This window comes from Notolepis coatsorum (genome assembly GCF_963971535.1).
Source record: "Notolepis coatsorum genome assembly, chromosome: 18".
Classification (NCBI taxonomy): Eukaryota; Metazoa; Chordata; class Actinopteri; order Aulopiformes; family Paralepididae; genus Notolepis; species Notolepis coatsorum.
Window position 1 is genome coordinate 31,451,457 of NC_140182.1, and position 24,056 is coordinate 31,475,512.

Below are 24,056 nucleotides of genomic sequence, written 5' to 3' on the forward strand. Positions count from 1 at the left end.
ACAACATCCTGCCTGACAGGAAATCAATACGATAGTCATGTGGACGGGAATCACCTGATCAACCATCACATAATCAATACCTGGAAACTGGGACAGAGAGGGGGCGGGGGGTGGGGTGGAGAGAGAAAGAGAGAGAGAGATAGAGGGGGAAGGAGAAAAAGAGAGAGAGAGAGATAGAAGGAAGGAAGGAGAAAGAAAGGGAGAAAGAGAGGGAGGGAGAGAGAGATAGAGGGGGAGGGAGAGAGATGGAGGGAGAAAGAGAGAGAGATAGAAGCAAGGAAGGAGAAAGAAAGGGAGAAAGAGAGGGAGGGAGAGAGATAGAGGGGGAAAGCACCACTTTCACTTAGTACCACTTTCACTTAGTACCACTTTCACTTGGTACCACATTCACTTAGTACCACATTCACTTAGTACCACTTTCACTTAGCACCACTTTCACTTAGTACCACTTTCACTTAGTACCACTTTCACTTAGTACCACTTTCACTTAGCACCACTTTCACTTGGTACCACATTCACTCAGTACCACATTCACTTAGTACCACTTTCACTTAGCACCACTTTCACTTAGTACCACTTTCACTTAGCACCACTTTCACTTAGTACCACTTTCACTTAGTACCACTTTCACTTAGTACGTGTACCACTTTCACTTAGCACCATTTTCACTTAGTACCACTTTCACTTACGTAGTACCACTTTCACTTAGTACATGTACCACTTTCACTTAGTACCATATTCACTTAGAACCCTTTTCACTTAGTACCACTTTCACATAGCACCACTTTAACACATTGGCGACCGCTGGGATGCGTCTAATATAGTGGTTGAGGACCAGCTTTTGTAAACAGACCGGTATCTTTTTGTACAGCTAAATCTATACTTTATAGTATTGCTATCTGTCCATTCTTATTATCAATTGAGTTCATAAACCGTCCCTTCAAAATGGCTTAAAGGGAAAAAAAATGCATCAATAGGTTGTCATTTTATAGCGCCGTGAATATAAGCATTATAGCGGATTTTGTCTCATATATTTTCTGGAAGGCTAGTTATAGGGCTAATAGCTGCTAACGTTATATTCAACGGCATTTCCATTTTACATATGCTAAAGAAATAACTCAAACTGCATATCATCGGGACTGTCCCAAAGCATGTATGCATCAAAGGGGGGGCGGGGGACGTAGTTTATTATTATTGATTACCAATAACAGTGGTCATGTAACTAGCCACATACGCTGCTCGGCTGGTTGCGTATCATAGCAAGCTCTGATCCGGCTGTAGTTTATGTGAAAAAGATCTTACCATGAGCCGGTGAGATACCCCAGAGCATTTCCCCGTTATCGATCGGCATCTGGTAGATCGATATATCCATTGGCTGATGATAAATCCCCTTATTCCATGGTGAAATCTGCGATTCGAAACGTAATCCACGGTACAAGATGCTGATTCAGAATCCGGGTACTGAAAATCTCCATTGAAAGGGGGAAAAAAAGTCATCCATTCGCCCACAGGGCACATTGCAGTGGAGCGATGGCGCCCCTAAGAGGATCTGGCCGGTATTGCACATCCTCGAATTCACAGACTAGGGAATATATGCAGTGCCGCTCCGCGACCTTGACCCGGTTATTAAAATGATATAAAAGCAATAACAACTTGCCACGGCTTTATACGTGATTCTGTCCACAACGCATGGATTCGAAACCCGTATTAACTCGTGGTCGGGCGGCAAAGTGTTAATGCTGCCCACAACCCTTGTTACTTCTGTATGCAGTATAGCTGTATAGTAGGTCTAATGCACGACTTCCTTAATTCAATCAGCACCATACCCGAGGATAGTCGGGTTATCTCGCCATGCGTTGAGCGCCAGGACCCCTGAAAACCCGAGTATAGTCGGGTTTTCATCGTTATTTCTTTTATTCGATATTTTTATTAATTTCTCTCACACGGTCATCGGGGTTACCATAGGGAACCACTCTGAGATCGCTAGAGTGCAATACCAGCCGCATCCTGATAGGTGGCAGTATCGCCCACCCTTCGAAACCTTTTCTTCACACCCGGTGTTACATTTAATTCACTCCGGGTGCAGTTTTCTTGGTCAGGCGAGTCTAGCGGTTCACTCGATGGCATTGAAACGCGTCCAATGCATGTGTTGTGGTGGATTATGTTGGCGACACAATGGACACCAATACTGGAAATCGCGATCAGACAATTGGAATATTCTTTTTGGGGTACCATTTGATCCAACCATGATTTCACATTGATCGTTGCGACCATGTGTAACGTACTCCAGAACGTATGCCGTTGGTGACGATCAAAGCATCAAAAAACTACCCCCCCCCCTTTCATGCATTCATGATGAAACATAATACCTATTATATGCATTTGATTTGGAAATAGTAGCGTGTCCAGGTGAGCAACGCCAACGCTTTTAGTAAACTTCACGTATTCCTCCATAGCGCCGTTTTATGGAATTAGCCAGGATCACTCTGAAACTATACTTATATTCACCACGGTATAACACACAAACGTATACATGACATTTTCTTTTCTTTTTCACATATTAAACGATGGATAGTTGATGTCAAATGAGCCATAATATTGTATCCATAGCTAGAATATAGAATATAGATATAGCCCTGCAAACACTGTCACACAGCCCTATCTCTTAGAGTGGTGGCGCAGTAGGAACTAAGATGGGCTAGGCCTCTGGCGCTGAAAGAGTTAATAGGACCCCCAACCAATCGGAATTTTATTTGAAAGATAGACAAAACATTTAAATAATCAAATAAGCCAAATTAGAAGTGGAATTATTTAATCATGGGCCCTCCTAGTTATTTAATCGGTCATATGGAGCTCAGTCAGCCAATCAGAGGGCCCCTCAAAACGTCAGTCATAAAACTTATGATGTACACATAGTACTGGATGTATGGAGACTAGAGTGATATATGCTGGCGTCTGCTGTCTTTTGACATTGTGCTGTTGCCTAGGACCCGTACGTGAGTTGTCCTCTTGTCATTGTGCCATGGTGTGTCTGTGCTGTTGCCTAGGACCTGTATGTGAGTTGTCCTCTTGTCATTGTGCCATGGTGTGTCTGTGCTGTTGCCTAGGACCTGTATGTGAGTTGTCCTCTTGTCATTGTGCCATGGTGTGTCTGTGCTGTTGCCTAGCAGGAAGGGTACAGCTCTATCAGCTGAGCAACAATGTTCATCAAAGTGTTGAGTGCTATAGTGTTGGTTAGTATATTAGGACAAGTGCATGACAGTAAGCTTAGTTAGGGTTCGATTTATTTATTATTATTATTATTATTATTATTATTATATATATATTTTTTCATTATTATTATAATATATAATCATTAGATAATGATTGAAGAAGTGCGTCTTTAGTCGATGGCGAAAGATTGGACGGGTTTCGGCTGTCCTAACTGTGGTGGGAAGCTTGTTCCACTCGTTGTACAGTATGTGAGTTGTCCTCTTGTCATTGTGCCATGGTGTGTCTGTTGTGCCGTGTAACCTGTGGAATGTCTCTGCACCGTGTCAGCGAGACACATTGGCCTTGCCCGGCCGGACCCACGTCACGTCACACGGTTGATTTGAGGTCTGGAGACTTTTCATTTCTATGATTCGTTGTGTCCAGGCTGCTGATTTCAGCTGTGGCTGATGATTTTGATTGGCTGTGAATGATGACTTTTAGAGGCGCAAGCATTGGGCTACAAAGAGATTATGCTTGCTTGCTTTTATGGTCTGTGTACATTTAGCTTACGACATACTCTAAGTCCACTCTCTTTAATGGGGTTTCGCTAGGCAACCTCTGAGCCTATAGTTAATGGGCCCCTCCACACAAAAACACGTTTTATTACGGTTAACTCCTCTTGGAGGCATGACTTCCACTTGTTATTTGTGCAGAACTTGTCACCAGAGTGCCTTTTTCACATTCCTCCCCTGGAGGAGGAGATGTGTGATGTCACTAATAGGTCAATCATGGTCTAATGGACACAGAAAGCTGAGTATGTATTGACATGGTCTGAAAGAATATTAAGCTGCAGACTTGGCCTACCTGGCCATTTCCAGTAGTTGTCCACCTATTTTGTGGAAAAACCATAATTATACAAATTGTTATTGAATATACAAAATTTTTGAAGGGTTTAAAATACAGGAGAGGATCTTTAACATTGTAACCTTGTTGTTGTGGGAATTGTTAGGAATCTCACAATCCAATTCAATTTGGGCTCACGATTTGGTTTAAAATTGGTTCTCGAATCATCATGATTATTCTAGATGGTCTGATAAATTAGATTCTAGATTGTCCAGTAGTGAAAGTAACTAAGTATTTTTACTCAAGTACTGTACTTAAGTACAATTTCGAGTTACTTGTACTTTATGCGAGTATTTTCATTGTAGGGAACTTTATAATTTTACTCCACTACATTTCAAGGGAAATATTGTACTTTTTACTCCACTACATTTATCTGAACTAGGGATGCTCGATATTGGCTTTTTTACCGATACCGATATACCGATATTGTCCAACTCTTAATTTCCGATACCGATATCAACCGATATCACATTTTAATGCCGATATCGGCCGATAATATCGGTAGGCCGATAATATCGAACATCATTTCTATAGATATTCTACTGATATTATCGGCCGATATCGGCATTAAAATGTGATATCGGAAAATATTGGTATCGGTTTTCAAAAAAAAATAATATATATATATATATATATATATATATATATATATATATATTTTTTTTACATTTCAAGTTCAAGTTCTTGAACTTGAACTTGAACTTGAAATGTAAAAAATATATATATATATATATATATATATATATATATATATATATATATATATATATATATATATATATATTATTTTTTTTTTAAAACCGATACCAATATTTTCCGATATCACATTTTAATGCCGATATCGGCCGATAATATCAGTAGGCCGATAATATCGGACATCCCTAATCTGAATCCATCAGTTACTAGTTACTTTGAAGAACAGTTCAAACTTATAACAACATGTCACTATTTGCTACTGTATGCATCTGCCGCCCCCCCTGGCCTGTCCTGTCAGAACAGCGTTCCCGCGCAGAGGTAGAGTAGTCGCTAGAGGCTGAACCCCCGGGACAGATGTAGGGCAGTGAGTGGCACTTCTAGTGCATTCCTCCATAGCAGATACAGACATCATCAGCACAACAGAAACAGCCTATGATCTCATTCAAATACTGGTTAGCAGCTCGAGCGGAAAGTCCAGACTCATTACTCTCTGTATTCACACTGATTAACAGAGTTAAACGCACCACAGCGAAACCAAATCTCCAGACTGATTTAAAAAGCTGCAGACCGATTTCATCTTCTATCTTTAGACTCACTGCCAAATGCACGTATCTAATACGTCTCATTTGGAGAACAATTTGAGTCGTCATCCGACTCTTGTTTTCACATCTCTAAACCTGATTGACTGCCTTTTCCATTTCATCTATAATCTAGCTTCTTGTTTTCTCCCTGCCGGTTAGATCTATTTTTGGTTGGTGGTCGTCATGAGCTAAGTGGACATATTCTTTGACGAGCTGCCTCCCACTCGCCCCTGTGGGGACTGGAGAGAGAGAGAGAGGAGGAGTGATGCTAACGCACACTGACATGAACAACCGCTCACTATACAAGTCAACAATTTCAGGGCAACATGTCATGTGATTTTTAGATATATAAATACTAAGGCTGTCAAAGTTAACGCGGTATTAATGCGTTATCGCCCGATTCTATTAACGCCACTATTTTTATTTTTTTACTAGACTTAACTCAGGTGTATTATTGATGCTCTCATTGATACTATGTTTGTTTCTGAAGTGTGTGTGAGATATATAGAGAGAGAGGGGGGTGAGAGGAAGGGGCAAGAGAGAAAGAGAGCTGGGAGAGTGTGTGAGAGAGAGAGGGGGGGTGTGCGATTACTCCGCCCTTGTGTGGGTGAATGTAACAAGTTCCTAACGTTTTCTTTCCCCTATTATTTCATGCACACTTTATTCATTGTTTTAAATTATTATTTTCTTTTAAGTTATTTTGTGCATCACTCTGTTTTGAATTTGATGCAAATTTGCAATGCATGAGGGTCATCCTTTTGTGTTAAATGGCTGCATAAAGCAAGCATTTGTTGACTCGCATGTTGATAAGAGTATTAAAACTTGGAACTTGAAAAAGATCTGTCTAAGGTAGAAAAAAAAGCGATTAATTTACGATTAATCGCGAGTTAACTATGGACAATCATGCGATTAATCAAGTTAAATATTTTAATCGATTGACATCACTAATAAATACATATTTTTGGAACCCTAGCCATATTTTTCATATTTCAATGACGTTGTTGATCGGTAGAGTCCTTTCTAAATCAAATCAAATCAAATCTAATTAATTTCTAAGGCCCGACAACACACGCTAATGTCCCCATGGGCCGGACACGTCTTCTTTAAACAAGTCAAGAAGAAACATCACAATAAATCAAGAACAAAACAAAAACACCATGAAGTCCAAAACATTTCAAATAAATAAATTAATAAATGAATGCAACACTCCCAGACATACCCCACGCGAAGGTAAGTAAAAACTCACAAAAAACATAACAATAGGAAAAAAGCACCACATGAGAAACCTTAGAAGGGCCGTTCAATGGGGGATCTCCCTTCTTAGATGTCGGTGATAGTAGTGTTGCTATAAAACAGACGAAACAGTTGGTAAGCATGTACATATACGTGTAATGAAACACAAATAAGTACATGCAATAGCAACTGGGGTACATAAGAACATTTTGAAAGATTGAAAATAGAACTGATGACGGATCCATTTGAGGTATGGGGGCGGTGTAGAGAGGATCGCATCCTCCCGGCCATCATCACGGGACGTCCACCACTCCGGTCATCACCACCACATAGCCACTGTGGTAAAAAAGGCAAACAGCACCTCTACCACCCGAGACAATTAAGGAAGTTCAGAGTATCAGGGAAGATACTCCACTCATTCTATTCCGGGGCTGTAGAGAGCATTCCGACTGGGAACATCACTGCCTGGTTTGGAAACAGCACAGCCCGGGATAGAAAGGCCCTACAGAGAATAGTGCGCTCAGCAGAATGGACTACGGGTATTGCACTACCACCCCTGCAGGACTTATGACTCATGTACAAACTGACCTGAAGCTCGCAAAGTAGATTTCAGTGAGCTTCAGTCAGCTTGTGCAGACCTGGGCTCGACCCCATTGACCTTTGGAACCCTAGCCCTATTTCCTGCTTAGAGAGGCCCCGGTTCTCCTGTCCTTTAAGGTTAGGGTTAGGTTAAGGAAATGAGAGGGAAAAAGCTACATTTAGTCAAGTACAACCAATTGGTTAACTGCATATTTTGGGCCAACCTTCACCCTTCAAACTTTAACTTTCATGTATTACGAATGTCATAAAGATCTTATAATAATATAAGATCAAATAATACGGCACATTTTCTGATTTATTTCTGGGTATATAAATGTCACATTAGGACATTCAAAGCATCATGTTCAGAGAAGCCCAAATTACATAGACAGAATGTCTCATGGACGAGGTGTTAGCATATAATTATAAGAAGAAGATGGATCAGCATCATCATAGGAATTCATCATAGGAACATTGACAAAATGGCTTCCCCTGTCTCACTGGGGAATTTCCATTGAGCGACACTTAACAAAAGTGTCGAGTGACCTACCATAAGAGAATCGCCTAGCTCCCTGTGCTCACTGGCGTCTGTGAGGACGGTGGGGCTGTGACCCAGCCTCTCCTAGATCATTCTAGGTATTAGCTCGTCAAAATAAATGGCCATTTAGCCATTTTAGCTATAGCAGTAGCTGTTTGGTAAATTACAATTCAAGGCTTATAAATCCATCAACTGAAATTAAGAGGGATCAAAATGGTTATCTTCAATATGGCTTGTGTGGTTTTCAACGAGAGTGAGTGTGGCATTTAGCTGACTCCCCAGATGGACAGCAGTATGTTTTCACAGTGTTTACATGGTGCCACCATAGTGAAGTAGAGTTCTCTCACCCGTTAGCTCTGAAGCTAGAGGCTGGACAAGCCATAGACTCACAGCACGCATACAGATAGAGTATACTGGCACAGTAGGCAAACATCTTGGCACAGATGGACACACAGTATGTGCAGATACACACAGATACCTATGTACATGAAGGTACGGTGTACTGGGGGCATGTACCTACAGTATACACACACACAAATGCACATGTATACTCAAGAGAAAAAATACTTTAATCGCTATCTCTCTCTTTCTCTCACACACACACACACAAATGCACATGTATGCTCATAGAGAAAACATACTTTAATATTTATCTCTCACACACACACACACACACACACCTTACAATGACTTACATTAGTTGTCAAAACAGCAGTTTTTATCACCATTTCAGGGGAAACATATAGTGCATTATTAAGGGGGTTTGAGTGTCCTTAGGAAGGCTATCAGGACCCACATCTGAGATATCATATCAACCAGCAGAGATTAAACATTTAAAAGCTCCACATCATACAGTCCACCCCTGCTGCTGCTCCTAACCATCCGTCAGATTAAAGCCTAAATCTCCCAAAAGATCAGCTTTTTAGGAATCAAGAAAAAACGGTTTACTTAATCTCAGATTGATGTCTGTGTTTAATCTCAAATTCAAGAGAGAGGGTTTCAACTGTGTCTGGCAGCTCTTGGGGTCACAAGCACTCCTCAGCAAGTAGAAGATGGTAGAAACTGTCAGGATTTGATGGAGGTGTAGGACACACACGCAGACACAGACAAAAAGGGGAATCTTAACGCCCAGAGGGGTAACCACTGGAATCGCTGAGGGATGAGAGAGGGTGGGGGAAAACACAAGAATAAAATAAATTAAAATTAAAACTGTAGGAAACACAAAACACCAGTATAAAATAACTGGGTAAAAATCCCAAAATAACCACCACTGCCTAGCAGTTGAAAACAACAAGAAAAACAATAGCACTAGAGTCAGAGAAAACCCTACAAGCATGAGCTTGGGACACTCCTCTACTACATGAAAAACATGAAATGGACAAGCATCCGAAAACAGTCAACCAAACCTATACTGCACACCTGACACCAATCAGGTGGCAATCAAGCCCACACACCTGCCATGCCGCATGGCAATTAACTGTAGAGGCCAGTGATTGACAGCTGTCCCTCACAGAAAGACGAAATAAAGCCAAAGCACCTTAGAATAAACTAAAATAAAACCCACATAAACCGTGATCCATCACAAGAAACGGCTAAACCAGCCGCTCCCTTGTCAGTGAACGGGGGACTGGTTTTGTGGACCCGCAGAGTTTGTTTGAGTTTTTATACCCAAATGAGCTTCATTCTATACTAGTCTTCTCAGTCCTGAAACCCAATTCTGACCCGTATATTATACACGGAGCATTCCTCTTGGCGCTCTCAGTGCCACCTTTACCGTCTTATCTCTCTCTCAATTTGTTGTCTATGGAGCAGCTCCAGACTTTCTACTCGATGACATCACACAGGTTTGGGTTTTGGCGCTCTAGTTTTTGGTTTTGTTTTCTCGTCGTTCGTTTTTGATAATATTTGCAGACTTTCTTAGGCCGTATAGGAATAACATGTATGAATTATTAAACTGGCTGTCGTTCCCCTTCAAGCCTTGTTTCTGCTGTCACTCGACAGTGTTGACAACCGTTGCTCGATAGGAACGAGCATGTCGCGCCGCTATGTGAAGGTTTCTATCTCTATGGTCACCACTCGCCGAGCTCCTTGCAGCTTGTTTACTCTGCCAACCTTTTTCCTTTGTCCCCTTTATTTATAGCAGGGTTTGCACCGGCCAAAACCCAAGTCAAACCACAGGTTGGCCTTTCATCTAGCTGTCCAATCACACTGTGCCGTAATCTATGACAAGAGATGTGCAGTATCGCAGAAAAGTGTTGAGCTGCTCGTTTCAGATTTGCATAATTTCTGTTGAGTGACCGCTGTGGAAAGTGAGACACAAATACATAATCATATACTAGTGTCCATGTGGCTGAACTAAAGTAAAGTAAAGTAAAGTACACTACAGTAAACTAAACTAAACTACACTACACTACACTACACTACACTAAAGTAAAGTAAAGTAAACTAAAGAGCTCATACAGCCAGTGACTCACAGATGCACATAGGCTAACTTAGGCAGTATAAACACCTGTTTCTGCACACATACACAGACACACACAAATACAACCCACACTGTCTCTGTGTGTAGTCCTGAAAAATGCGTAGTACAACACACACGCACGCACGCACGCACGCACGCACGCACGCACGCACGCACGCACGCACGCACGCACGCACGCACGCACGCACGCACGCACACACACACACACACACACACACACACACACACACTATCAGCTGCCCTCAGCCTTGGCGTCAGTGACGTGGTGTGAGAAGACAGTGTCCCCTGAAGAATCCACGTGTTGTTGTTCCTCTGTCTCCTCCGGCCTGCTGTCACGAACCAGCTAGTGCTTCAGACAACAACCTGTCCACTGCATGTCCCGAATGTCCCCGCAACAATACACCCTCAACGCCTTCTGGGACAACAGCACTTTGAGATCCAGATGAGTTGACCCCAGCTGTCTCCTTTCTTGATCCTCTAATCACAACTGTTTGGCAAGGGAAGCAACAGTTGTGATTGGAGGATCAAGAAAATATGGGTTGGTTTCCTCCCACACCATAAAATACATGCGTGCTAGGTGCATACTCCTGCCAATGCCCTTGATCAAGGTACTGGCGTTACAACTGGAGTTGGTCCCTGGTACCCGTCTGCGGCTGCCCACTGCTCCTGCTTAAGATGGGCCAAATGCAATGGAATAACTTCCCTGTTAATAACTAAACTTAGTTATTATGCATTCCTTGAGGCCATCAGTGTCACACTAGCTATGACACATGTGTCTCCAGTTCCTTGCTAGGCAGTGGTTAGAGACCTCTAACTAGCTAGGCCTCCTGTCAAAGCTATCATCACCTGTAAAGTGAATAAATGCAAATAAAGTTCTTATATATAATAGTTTCTCTCTCAAACGTGAACTAAAACCTGTGTATGGTATTGTGACACAGAAACACAAGCCTCTCAGACGAATGCTTGCCAGACATTCCTTCCGTGCGATCAGAATTTCCCAAGCAATTCCATCGGATCAATTACTAGCGTAGCAATCGTGCCATACAGCGTGTTTATAGCGGCTACACCAACCGTACAAGTCATCAGTCATATAACCGCACGAGTCGCGCTGATCGTGGTGCATCATGGGACACGCCGGGTGGCGTTGAGTGAGACCATCCGGACCATTGAGGAGCACAACAAAATGCCCATTCTAGTGACTCTGTGTCTATGGGCCAACCGCAGCTCTGTGGGTCCAGAGCCAGCAGGGCAGACGGACAGACAGCGTGAGGCTCTCAAGAGGAGGCCAGCGGGACATTGTGGGGAGAGGGGGGTATATACCCAGTATATATACCCTACTACTTCCTGAATGGTAGGGTACCAGATGCCACGGTGCTAAGCTGCCGAAGCGAACATGGATGACAGAGGGAGCGAATGAGTGACTTCCTGGATACGAGCCACGCCCACTTCTTTCATTGGCAGAGAGACATTGGTCTGTATTACTGTGTACACACTAGTCAACTGTATTACTGTACACACTAGTCAACTGTATTACTGTGTAGTACTACACACTAGTGACTAGTCAACTGTATTACTGTATACACTAGTCAGATTAGTCAACTGTATTACTGTGACTAGATTAGATTAGATTAAATTAAAATGTATTGTCATTATACAGCACAATTAATGGTACATTTTACATAGCGTTTTTATCCAAAGCGCTTTACAATTTTTGCTCCTCACATTTCACCCATTCACTCACACATTCACACACCGATGGCAGAGGCGACTATGCAAGGTGCCAACCTGCTCATCGGGAGCAGTTAGGAGTGAAGTGTCTTGCTCAAGGACACTTCGATACGCTGACCGGGAGGAGCGGGAATCAAACCGGGAACCTTCCGACAATCAGACGACTGCTCTACCTCCTGAGCCACTGTCAAGTATGCTTAAACCTCTTGAATCTCTTGAATTTCTTGGTTCTTGTTTATTGACCCTGAAAATGTTGCTCTCCCGGATTGATTTGGATGAACACACACAGACAAACTTCTTCTTCACACCCTCAATCGGTTGGTTCACCGCAGAAATAAGCTACGCAACCTTTTGTTTACATCATACATTTTTTTAAAGATGCCCTCCACTCAAAGATGTGGTTAACATCCTCTTGGATGCAGGACTTTTACAACACAGAGTGCTGTTTGTGCAGAACTTGAAGCTGCCGACATGGAAATCCTGGGAAATATCAATGGGTGCTTGTTGCCAATTTGCATATTCATTAGGGGTGTAACGGTACACAAAAACCACGGTACGGTACGTACCTCGGTTTTGAAGTCAAGGTTCGGTACAGGCTTTCGGTACAGTGGGGAAAAGTTTGGCTTTACATGTTCCACTCAGGGGTGATGTAGTGTGCAGTAACTAATTGTACTTGTAGGGCTGTCAACGAATATTCTATATTGAAATTAATAATCGAAAAAGATTATAAATAATTATATTAGATTGTGAAAAAAACAGCCCCCGGTGGGCGGTCGTTAGTGGTTAACATACCATTGTATTCGTTCGGTACACAGCTGTACTGAACCTAAGGTCCAGTACTGAAATGGTTCGGTACGGATATGTGTACCTTTACACCCCTAATATTCATAGATCCCTGCCTCTCAATGACGGTATAAGGTGTAGAGATGCCACCAAGCCATTCTCAGTAGTTTATCAAAACACATTCATACAAACTGTTATTCAATATATAACATTGTTAAGGTTTTAAAATAAATCAACAACTGGTTTTAAACTTAGCAAAATGAACAAAACAATTTAAAAAACACTTGCCAAAGCAATAGTTATCGATAAAGAACTTACAAAATAGACCCAGCTGCTTAGATGGAGATGAACTATATCAATGTGTGCGTATAGCAGGCTCCTTAACAAGGCTATGGTTATGCAGATGCACTGAACATGCAGTTCCATCTACATTAATTACATGAAGACAAGCACACTGAGCAGCCTGGTGCTTCAAAGATGGTGAATGAAGAGTGTGTGTGTGTGTGCGTGCATGCGTGCGTGTGTGTGCATGTGTGTGCGTGTGTGTGTGTGTGTGTGTGTGTGTGTGTGTGTGTGTGTGTGTGTGTGTGTGTGTGTGTGTGTGTGTGTGCGTGTGTGTGTGTGCGCGTGTGTGCGTGTGTGTGTGTGTGTAAGGAGTGTGCGCTGCTATGGCTCTCCTGAATCATCGTTATCAGGGGGGTCCAATGAGGGTGAGAGTCATCTAAGAATCACCCAATCACATAGCACCCTGCGATCGGTCCACAGCTCATGATATTTTCTCGTCTTAATGACATGTGAGGAATGGAGCGCTTTTGCAGAGGATTCATGAGTGTCTGGTCCAGTGCTCTGCAGTGATTGGACGTCGGCTCACAGTCCCGCAGACAGAGGGGTTTCTCTCAGTCCACAGGGCACCATGGGACTTGTAGTATCAGGGTGAAGTTGCCCTTAACCCGTTCACTACCACACTACAGAAGGTTAACCCTTTCACTACCACCCTTTGGCGACCTCTAGCGGATCGGGTGTGCATATCTTTTAATACACTATATATATCGACTCAAAGCCCTATTTGTTGCCTGTCGATTGCCGTTTCAGGCGACAAAATCCGTTCAGCGGTTCTCGAGTTACATGCCGATATGTGAGGCGTGCGCCAAAGTACACGGCAGACTTTATTTATTTATTTATTTTATACCACCCACGACTCCCAAGGCTCTAGCTCCGTCAATCCTTTGGCAATCTCGAAAATTATTGAACAGGGTTGTAACCAATTCATGTGGCTTTCCAATGATACCCCACATGGGGATGAGCGAATCAGGGATCTAGGTGAAAAGTCACGAGTGAAAACAGGAAGAGAAAAAACCGCGGAATGCATTGGAGTCGCTGAGAAAACTGAAACCTGCAGAGCTTTTTCTTTTTTCTCTTAGTTTACCAAAATCACTCCTAATCACTCATTTCTGAACGGATTATTTTTTTTTATGAAATTTGGACATGTATTATACAAGACTTCAGGCTATGGGCCCAGTGTGTTTTTTCAGCCATACCAATTTCTTTGGGAAATATACTTTTGGATATTGCAACTACTATAGAAAAACGTGAGTACACAGGTTCAAGTTTAACTCAAGTTCAGACCCATGTTACTCTATTTCATTAGCACTACAAGTGAATTGTCTTTATTGTATGAGAAACTTCAGAATGCTATCTTTTGAAAGAGACCAGGCGCATGTATGTGCTATAAGTATAAAGTTTAGTATTTTGGTTTTCAAAAAAAGTATGCAGTCCTCAAGTTCAAGTAAAAAAAATTGCCACTTTTCTGGGTGGCAGTTAAGAGGATAATATATACACCATATATACGTGTGTATATATATATATATATATATATATATATATATATATATATATATATACACGTAAATTCAAGGCCAAATCATGTCTCACATAAATTTTTTACAGCAACACTCCAGGGCCTACAAAGGCAACTTCACTCTGTCTCTCTGGCCTACATGGTGTGCTTTGCCTCTGCAGCCATCAAGCCCTGTGACCCCCAGCTGAGAGCACCGGGCGACTCATCGACTGACCGATTGACATGATGGAGCGATGGACGGCGGTGTCATATAGAGATAGTCAAACACAGGTCAGGAGATAAAGACAGAACTCTATGGCAGGTATTATAGGCGAGGAGGAGGAGGAGGCCCGGGTCTTTTTCACATCTCCTACGTACATGGTCTGCCGGATGTTCAGCTGAACCGTGCAGGCCGACTTGGGAGGGAAGTTCCAAGTCAATCCGGGCCCCATCTGGCAGCGAGGTGTGGGAAGAAAATACAAGAGAGAAGATCTACTGTACTACTGGCATTGCTGCATTGCAGGTGCAAAGGCAGTAATACGATTTACAGGACAGAGAGGAAAGGCAATAACGACAGCACTTAGACCCTGCAGCCACTTCATCACCCGGTACAAAAATGAATAGGGTTCGTTGGAGATTTCGCTATGCAGGAGATGGAGGAGAGAAATGTGAACATTAATATAGAAGCAACGCAGGATGTGCTGACCATGACTTCACTTTGTGTGTGTGTGTGTGTGTGTGTGTGTGTGTGTGTGTGTGTGTGTGTGTGTGTGTGTGTGTGTGTGTGTGTGTGTGTGTGTGTGTGTGTGTGTGTGTGTGTGTGTGTGTGTGTGTGTGTGTGTGTGTGTGTGTGTGTGTGTGTGTGTGTGTGTGTGTGTCTATTGACAAAAAAGCGATAGAAACAACTATTTAACTAAACAATTTTTTGGGGAAAACAGTGCAGCTGCAGCAGATAGCACTTTAGTGATAATTTTCAGTAATCTTATTTTTTTTAATAATGATTAAAAAATTTTTTTTTTGAAATGGTCAAACTTATCCAAATAATGCTATTTGATTTACGACTACAAGCAGTGTAATGTCAACAGTAAGCACTTAAATAAACGTTATTTTGAAAGCAAGCACTTTTGTCATCATTGTAGCTAAAAAGACAGGAGGGGAAACGTCTTTATCGTATGTAGGGGGGCCTTGGAATATTTTATTGGACACAGGGGAGCCATGGCAGCAGAAAGGTTGAGAACCCCCTGGTGTAGACGACCAAATACATGCTCCTCCGCTAACATGCCAGCCGCTTCTTTTCACGTGACAGCTAGGAGTCACACTGGGAGAGCAGGTGGAGGTTCACACTATCAGTAGGAGTCGCTATTGCAACGACCAGGACTCACACACCCCACCGGCTTCCCACCGGCGAACACTTGACGATTGTGTTCGTAGGGACGACTGACTAAACCAAAGGTACCGCTGCCACCAGGAATCGAACCTGCAGGTCTCCGCAGTGGTAGACGAGTGCTTAGACCTCTACACTACCCAGGCGCCCCGAGAAGTTGCTTGTCGTTTATATCAGGTAGTGTCATTTAGCACATCTGTACTGTAGGTGTTTAATTAGGGACAACGCATATTGTTTCAACACAGCGGTTTAGTACAGCGATGCTGTGGGAGGAGGCAGCGGTCTACCTGGCACGGCGGAGCTCAGGGAGGAACAGAACGCAACAAGAACAGAGAGACTAAGGCTCAGCTTCTTCCCTCAGGCCATCAGAACAATGAACACTGATCTCTCCACACACAAGCACACATGAACACACACAACACAACATTCTGCACTCGCACACACACACAAACACACCATAGGTCACTTTAAACACACAAGAAAATGACTTTAAAGGAATGAAAAAGGACACTTTAAGAAAATAACTTGTTGTGATTGTTGCATAGTATAGTTAGTAATTAAGCATTACATCATGCGCAGGAGTGTGTTATAAGAATTAGAGCATGCCTAGGGGTGGTTGTTAGGCCCAAGGCGCAGCCGAGGGTCGTAAGACCCCCATAGGCATGCTCTAATTCTTATAACACACGACTACAAGTGGTGTAATGTCTTTTATACAATTGCCAAATTCATCCAACCTTATTGCTATACAATAAACACACATTAATTGAAGCATAATGGAGATTTATTCACAAAACCATCTGCAGAAAAAGTAGGTAAAAAAAATAATTAAAAAGAAGTCGCCTCCGTGTCTAGAAGCAGCTGGGAGGTGCGGTGTTTCAAAGCATGCCATCTAACAGTGAAGTTAGCGGTTGTTATTGGATTGATTGATTGAATATTTTATTACAGATAGACAGTGCTACATCTATACATAGGTTGCTTCAAAGCATGCCATCTACTGTAACAGTGCAGTTAGCGGTTGTTATTGGAATGATTGATTGATTGATTGATTGATTGATTGATTGAACATTTTATTACCAGATTGCAGAATGGGTACAATACAGTACAGCTCAATACACACAATTGTTAAGGGGATGCAAACCAGAGAAAGACTTTCATCTTGTTTACATCAGGGTCCCTCATTTTCAATGCATCATAACATATATGACATACATGACATACAGATAGACAGTACTGCTACATCTATACATTTATCACATACCAGATTTATAAATACAGTACTGTTTTTGTAGGGTGATTATGGTTTATTTACATTGAGGTTCTGGGGTCACGTGGAGTGTATACGAAATAACAACCGTCGGCTTTCCTTTTCTAAGCATTTTCGGTGATAGAAGTGATTGGTTGCGGGACGCCAAGATGTACCCACAGTAGAAAGCTTGCATGGATCCTTATATTGGTTCTTTTAATACAGCGTTTTTTAAATCACGCGAAACCAATAACCTCTGTTCTCCTTGCAATGTGTTTTTAATTATTTCTTATACAGTAGGAAGGGGGAAGAACACTATATCGTGGGTGTTCCTATGACTTGTATTCTGCTTACAGCTTCGAAACTCCACTTATTTCGTTTTACAATGTCAAAGCCTTTTAAATATAATCAAAACGTTCCCGTATTTCTGCAATCTATGCACCAATAATAACGAGTTGAGTTCTATTACATGCTGGGTAGGCTTATAGAGTGTCTGCGTGTTCACCCGAGAGGAGTCTGATTCTGCAACTGGCAGTGGCCACTCCCCCCCCCCCCCCCCCCCCCCGCAATTTATATTTTGTTTTACATTGAGTCATGACAAACCAATTACATAATCCAACATTGTGTAAACAACTAACATATTCCAGGTAAATGTATCTATTTTGAATGAGTCGTTATGACTGAATCAATACATCCATTCATAAAGATTATTGTCCGCCATCTTGGTTTCATTCAGTAAAAGAATGAACGGCGGAGTGATTCGGAAACAAAGTAATTCGGTTGTGGGCGGGTTCTGGGATCACGTGGAGTGTGTTATGAGAAATAAAAATGTCTGAAACAAGTGTTTCAGCCAATCAGAATCAAGAAATGTGCATGCCATTGTATAACAGCAAGTATAGCATAGGGACATAGAAGAAAAACTGCACATTGTATAGGAGTGTACATAGGATCCAGTGTGATTTATTAACATGTCTATTTACCATGTCTATTCTAGTTATCTTTTTATCATTATTACTATTACTATTACTATTGTTTTATTGCACAATCGTAGCAGGCATGGCCAACCGCATTTCACTGTATGCCCTGGTATGTACAGTATGTGATAAACTCTTGATTCTTGAATCTTTAAATGAAACACAGGGTTGCTGTGTTGCTCTTTGTTCATCTATTTATATACAGTGAGGTGGGAGCTGCTCCCAGAGGAGGCTTTAGCTGTGCGTTCATGTGCCGTGAATAAAGGAACTCAATAGTGAAACCTGATCATATAAAACTTTCTTACACCCTACGGGGGGAGATCAAACATAATATGAATCATGCGACACTGACAAAATAGGGCACATTTTCTCAGTGGAAAAGCTTTTGATCACCCGCACACACACACACACGCACACACGCACACACACACACACACACACACACACACACACACACACACATACACACACATTCGCCCAAAATAAAGATGAATGGCACTGGTGAGTCATACAAGGATATTGCATAAGAGAGACGTGCATAAGAGACACGTGAAAAATTTGAACATCATCATTTGGATTTCACAGCATTGCCTGAATACAGCAGGACACAAAGCCTGTTGAAAACCATCACACGTCAATCTGCTTAATATCTTCAGCACCACAGGCCTTCCTTGTCACCGCTCAGCTGATGAGGAGGACTGTCAGCCTTACGCTGCATTCACAGGGATTCAGGCAGACGGTTTGGCAGTAACGGCACATTTAGCAAGGCACGGGAAAGAGAAAGGTAAAAAAAATAAATGGGACATGCATGGGAAAGGCAGGGTGGCATGTTGCCATGGTGATGGTATTGTTTCCCAGCAAGCTAGCTAACGGTGACTTTGCTCTTTGAGCAGGCTTATCTGCCAAAGCTAGTTCGATAATATAGCATAACAAACGCTCCATATATTTCCTGGTGTTCTGCCTAGCTCTGTTAGTCGGCTGCCTTATGCCAGGTTTTTAGCAAAGTTCAAGACTTCCAGCTCTGAGGGTGGCTGGGTAGCGCAGCGGACTAAGCGCCTGCCTACCAGCGCAGAGACACTGGTATCGAATCCAGCTGTCAGCGGTACCTCCGGCTTGGTCGGTCGTCCCTACTAACACAATTGGCAGTGTTGGCGGGTGGGAAGCCGGTGGGGTGTGTATCCTGGTCGTTGTAAACAGCGACTCTTACAGGTCGGTTGGGGCGCCTGCTCAGCGAGGAAGGGAACTGGGGGAGGTAGTGTGAGCCTCCCACGCGTTACGCTCCCCCAGTGAGAGTCCTCGCTGTCAGGTGAAAAGAAGCAGCTGGCTAACTCCACATGTATCGGAGGGGACATGTGATAGTATTTATCAACCCTCCGTAGACCGGCAAGTGGGGGGCAAATGCGCGCAACAACCAGGAAGGGAGGGAAGGGAATTGGCATAACGACTAAATTGGGATGGGAGAAAAATACAGAAAAAGGGGGAGAAAAAGTAGATAAAAAAAAAGACTTCCAGCTCTGATCATTATAATTCTAGGGGTCCAGTTAGAACATGTTTTCTTCATGTACATGCGGTTGTACATTTTGTCGTGGAGGACAGCAAAAAGTTTAAAGTATCCTCTGTCGGGCGCCAGGGTGGCGCACCACGTAACGCACTGTAGTGCAACGCAGCCGTCCCGGGTTCGACTCCCGGACCCGGTGACCTTTGCAACATGTCTTCCCCCATATCTCTTCTCCCATACTTCCTCTCTGCCGGACTTGTCCAATAAATAAATAAAAATCTACCAAAAACATAATTTTTTTTTATCCTCTGTCGGCCTCACCTAATTTCACCGCCCTGCCCGTGGTCCGGTTGGCCGTCTACCCTCCGCCTGAGTCCACGTGAACACATCATTACTCACAGCTTAAGCCTGATAGTCTGCAGCGCAGACGTCGGGCCAGAGACAAGGTATTATATAATATTCTTAATGGCGTTGACTCCAGTCAAAGACTTCATTCATTCGCATCAGTGGGCGCCTCATCTGTTAAAGTGCATTTGATTATAATCGCGGCTTTACAGTCTGCTACTGTACCACTACCGACGCAGGCGGATACACTGTGAGACAATGTGATTGCAAACGCAACAAAACATCTACAACTTCCACATAACCTCCCGGACCGCAATCTCCTTTTCACACACCACATTCTCACTTTTCCTTTTGCACATCTACTGAATTGAGAGGTGTGTAGGAGACATCTTTGGGCCGACAAACGTATTGATTTATTATGCATAGTTTTATTATCTGGCATTGAAAGAATGTCAGAATGTTGTGGCTGGGTAGTGTAGACCTCTAAGCACTCGTCTACCACCACAGAGACCCGGGTTCAATTCCCTGCAGCGGTACTTCCTGTACTTCCGCCCCTACGAACATAATTGCCAGTGATCTCTGTGAGGTATGAGTCCTGGTCGTTGCAACAGCGACTCCTATTGGTCGGTCGGGGCGCTTCTTCAGGAGGGAGGGGATCTTGGGGAGATAGCGCAAACCTCCGTGTGCGTTACGCTCTCTCCCAGTGAAGCTCCTAGCTGTCAGGTGAAAAGATGCGCTTGGCGACTCCACATGTATCAGAGGAGGCATGTGGTCGTCTACACCCTTCCCATATACTGACAGTAGGGCAGCGGAACAACCATAAAGACTCAATTGGAAAATGGGAGAAAAGTACAAAAGGCAAAAGAAATAATGAAAAAAAATGGCAGAATGCCAGATGAAGATCCTATGACCAAAACGTTGCATTCAACGAACTGTGAAGTGAATTCTCCTTCAGAAAATCGAAATTGACATATTTATGTATACACACTCCTGCTCTCCTCACTCTAGAAAAGGCTGTATCACTTTCAGCACATCTATGGGTCTAGTTATGGGGGGGGGGGGGTCTACTTTAGATTTAAAGTAGGGTAAGTATTTATTACGGTGTTTCACCAGGACTTTCTAACTGGAATCCAAAATAATCAGTGCCACTTAAACACCCCCCGTTCTCAGTCATGACATGCTGTGTATTAAACAACAACAACAACAACAACAACAAAAACATCATCATCATCAACCACAACAAAAATAACACACCAGTCTCTGTAGCCTACAAACACACTGGCCAGTTACGGATCCAGAGGAGACATTGATAGATATTAAAGGAACACGCCAACATTATGGGAAATGTGCTTGTCTCCTCCAGAGTGAGACAAGAAGATAGACGCCAGTTTCCTTTCTGTGCGTTGAGTAGTAGCTTAGCACAAATTAATGGAAGTGGATAAGGACCAGCTAGCCTAGTTGTTGGCCAAAAACACCTCTCCCAGAGTTGTAAGCTAGGCTAGAGGTCCGTATCTGCTTGCATTAATTTGTGCTCGAGGAAAGTGGTATCTATCTTCTTGACAAGACGGTGCATTACCCATAATATTGGCAAGTTCCTTTAATAGACTGCATTCCAGTGAGTCTATGTAAGTTACATTGACTTGTCTTGGATCTCAATGTTGTTGTGAGGAAAGTGGTATCTATCTTCTTGACAAGACGGTGCATTACCCATAATATTGGCAAGTTCCTTTAATAGACTGCATTCCAGTGAGTCTATGTAAGTTACATTGACTTGTCTTGGATCTCAATGTTGTTGTTATTATATATATATATTATTATAATATAATTCTTTACACCCCTGATCCACCACACAGTGGTATATAGTATAAATGATGCATTTCTTCTCCTTTGGGGTCGGCATCCCACGTACTCGCGCCAATGCAGGGGTTGGCAGGGGCTACTAACTCAAGCGTTTCAGGGTGCAGAGCCACACCACCAGAGGGAGAAGGGGACTGTAATCACTGCACGGTGCCAGGACCCCGTCCTAATTTACAATAAACCTTTCCGTTCTTCCTCTTCCTATGAAAAAGAGATCTATAGCATAATCGGACTCCACATAGAAAAAACGGACGATAAAGTTAGAATATATTTATATCTCTGTGTGAAGTAGTTCATTCACTGAGCCTCTTGGTGCTCTGTCCGGTCGCTTTACTGTACAGTAACTCTCAGTCCTGTATGACTGTATATAAAGCATGCAGAGACAGAAGGAGACTCTGACACCCAGTTGATGTTGTCATAGAAACCACAGACAAAGAAAGAAAGACTTACTGTACCTGGAGAGTTGTTGGTGGTGATGTTGAGCGGTTCTCCGGCAGCAACTGTCTGGGGTTTAGCTCTGTGATTCTGCCTCTGTGTCTGTGCGTGCACGTGTGTGTGTGTGTGTGCGTGCACGTGTGTGTGTGGTGTGTGTGTGTGTGTGTGTGTGTGTGTGTGTACCTCGGGCAGTGGAATTCTGAGAGGGTGTTTGGTGAGTGTGTGTTTGCTTGCTTGCGCGTGGGTGTTACAGAACGAGACTACTCTATGTGGGCTTGGTCTGCTATCTTCCATGTGTGTGTATGTGTGTGTGTGTGTGTGTGTGTGTGTGTGTGTGTGTGTGTGTGTGTGTGTGTGTGTGTTGTGTGTGTGTGTGTGTGTGTGTGTGTGTGTGTGTGTGTGGAGAGAGTGTCTCTCTCTCTCTCTCTCTCTCTCTCTCTCTCTCTCTCTCTCTCTCTCTCTCTCCCTCTAGTGATAAACAGAGAGCACGTGGCTTCACCAATGATGCAGCACACTGAAGATCAAAGAACAGGGGGAGAGAGGAGAGAGGAAGAGAGGATAGAGAAGGAGAGGGGGGTTAGAGGGAAGGAGGGAGGAAGGGAAGGGGGGAGGAGAGGAGAGGGGGAAAGAGAGGAGAGGGGAGGGGAGGAGAAGGGGGGGAGGAGAGGAGAAGAGGGGATGGAGGACGAGGAGGGGAGGAGAGGAGGAGATGGGAGGATAAGGGGGGAGGGAAGAGGAGAGGAGAGGAAAGGAGAGGAGAGGGGAGGAGAGTAAATGGGAGGATAGGAGAGGAGAAGAGGGGAGGAGGTAGAGGAAAGGGAGGGGAGGAGAGGAGAGGAGTGGAAATGAGAGGAGAGGAAAGGGGAGGGGAGGAGAGGAGAAGAGAGGGGAGGAGAGGAGAGTGGAGGAAAGGAGGGGGATGAGAGGAGAGGGGATAAGAGGGAAGGGGGTGGTAGGAGAGGAGAGGGGGAGGAGAGGAGAGAATAAAAAGAAAGAAAAGGTGATAGAGGAGATCAATAAATTGGATACGTGAGAAAAGGACAGATGCTGTGAGTTTGATGAAAAACATGAAAAGCTGGATTACACACTGGTAATGTAAATAGAAGAGATATGGTGTGTGTGTGTGTGTGTGTGTGTGTGTGTGTGTGTGTGTGTGTGTGTGTGTGTGTGTGTGTGTGTGTGTGTGTGTGTGTGTGTGTGTGTGTGTGTGTGTGTGTGTGTGTGTGTGTGTGTTTGAGTGTGTGTGTGTGTGTGTTTGAGTGTGTGTGTGTGAGTGTGTGTGTGTGTGAGTGTGTGTGTATGCATGTGTTTGGTCTAGTTTTCCTAGGCCCCAAGTATAAAGTAGCTATTTTAGGGTTGGGTTAAAGGGGAACACCACCCAAATTAAGAATTTCATTTATCCATTTATTTAATATGTCCATGGCCTAGGAACGTTTAATCAATATCCTCAACATAAACTACTCTCTCCCAAAGCCAGAAACCAGAGAATTAAGACAAAAATGTGTGATGTCATCAGGTATAAAGTCTGGAGCTGCTCCGTAAACAATGAATGGGAAACTTTTTGTAGATCCACAGTTTGTTTAATTTTTGTGTCCCTCCTGTCCCTCCTTTGTCCCTCCTCTGTCTCTCCTCTGTCTCTCCTCTGTCTCTCCTCTGTCTCTCCTCTGTCTCTCCTCTGTCCCTCCTCTGTCTCTCCTCTGTCTCTCCTCTGTCTCTCCTCTGTCTCTCCTCTGTCTTCTCTGTCCTCCTCTGTCTCTCCTCTGTCTCT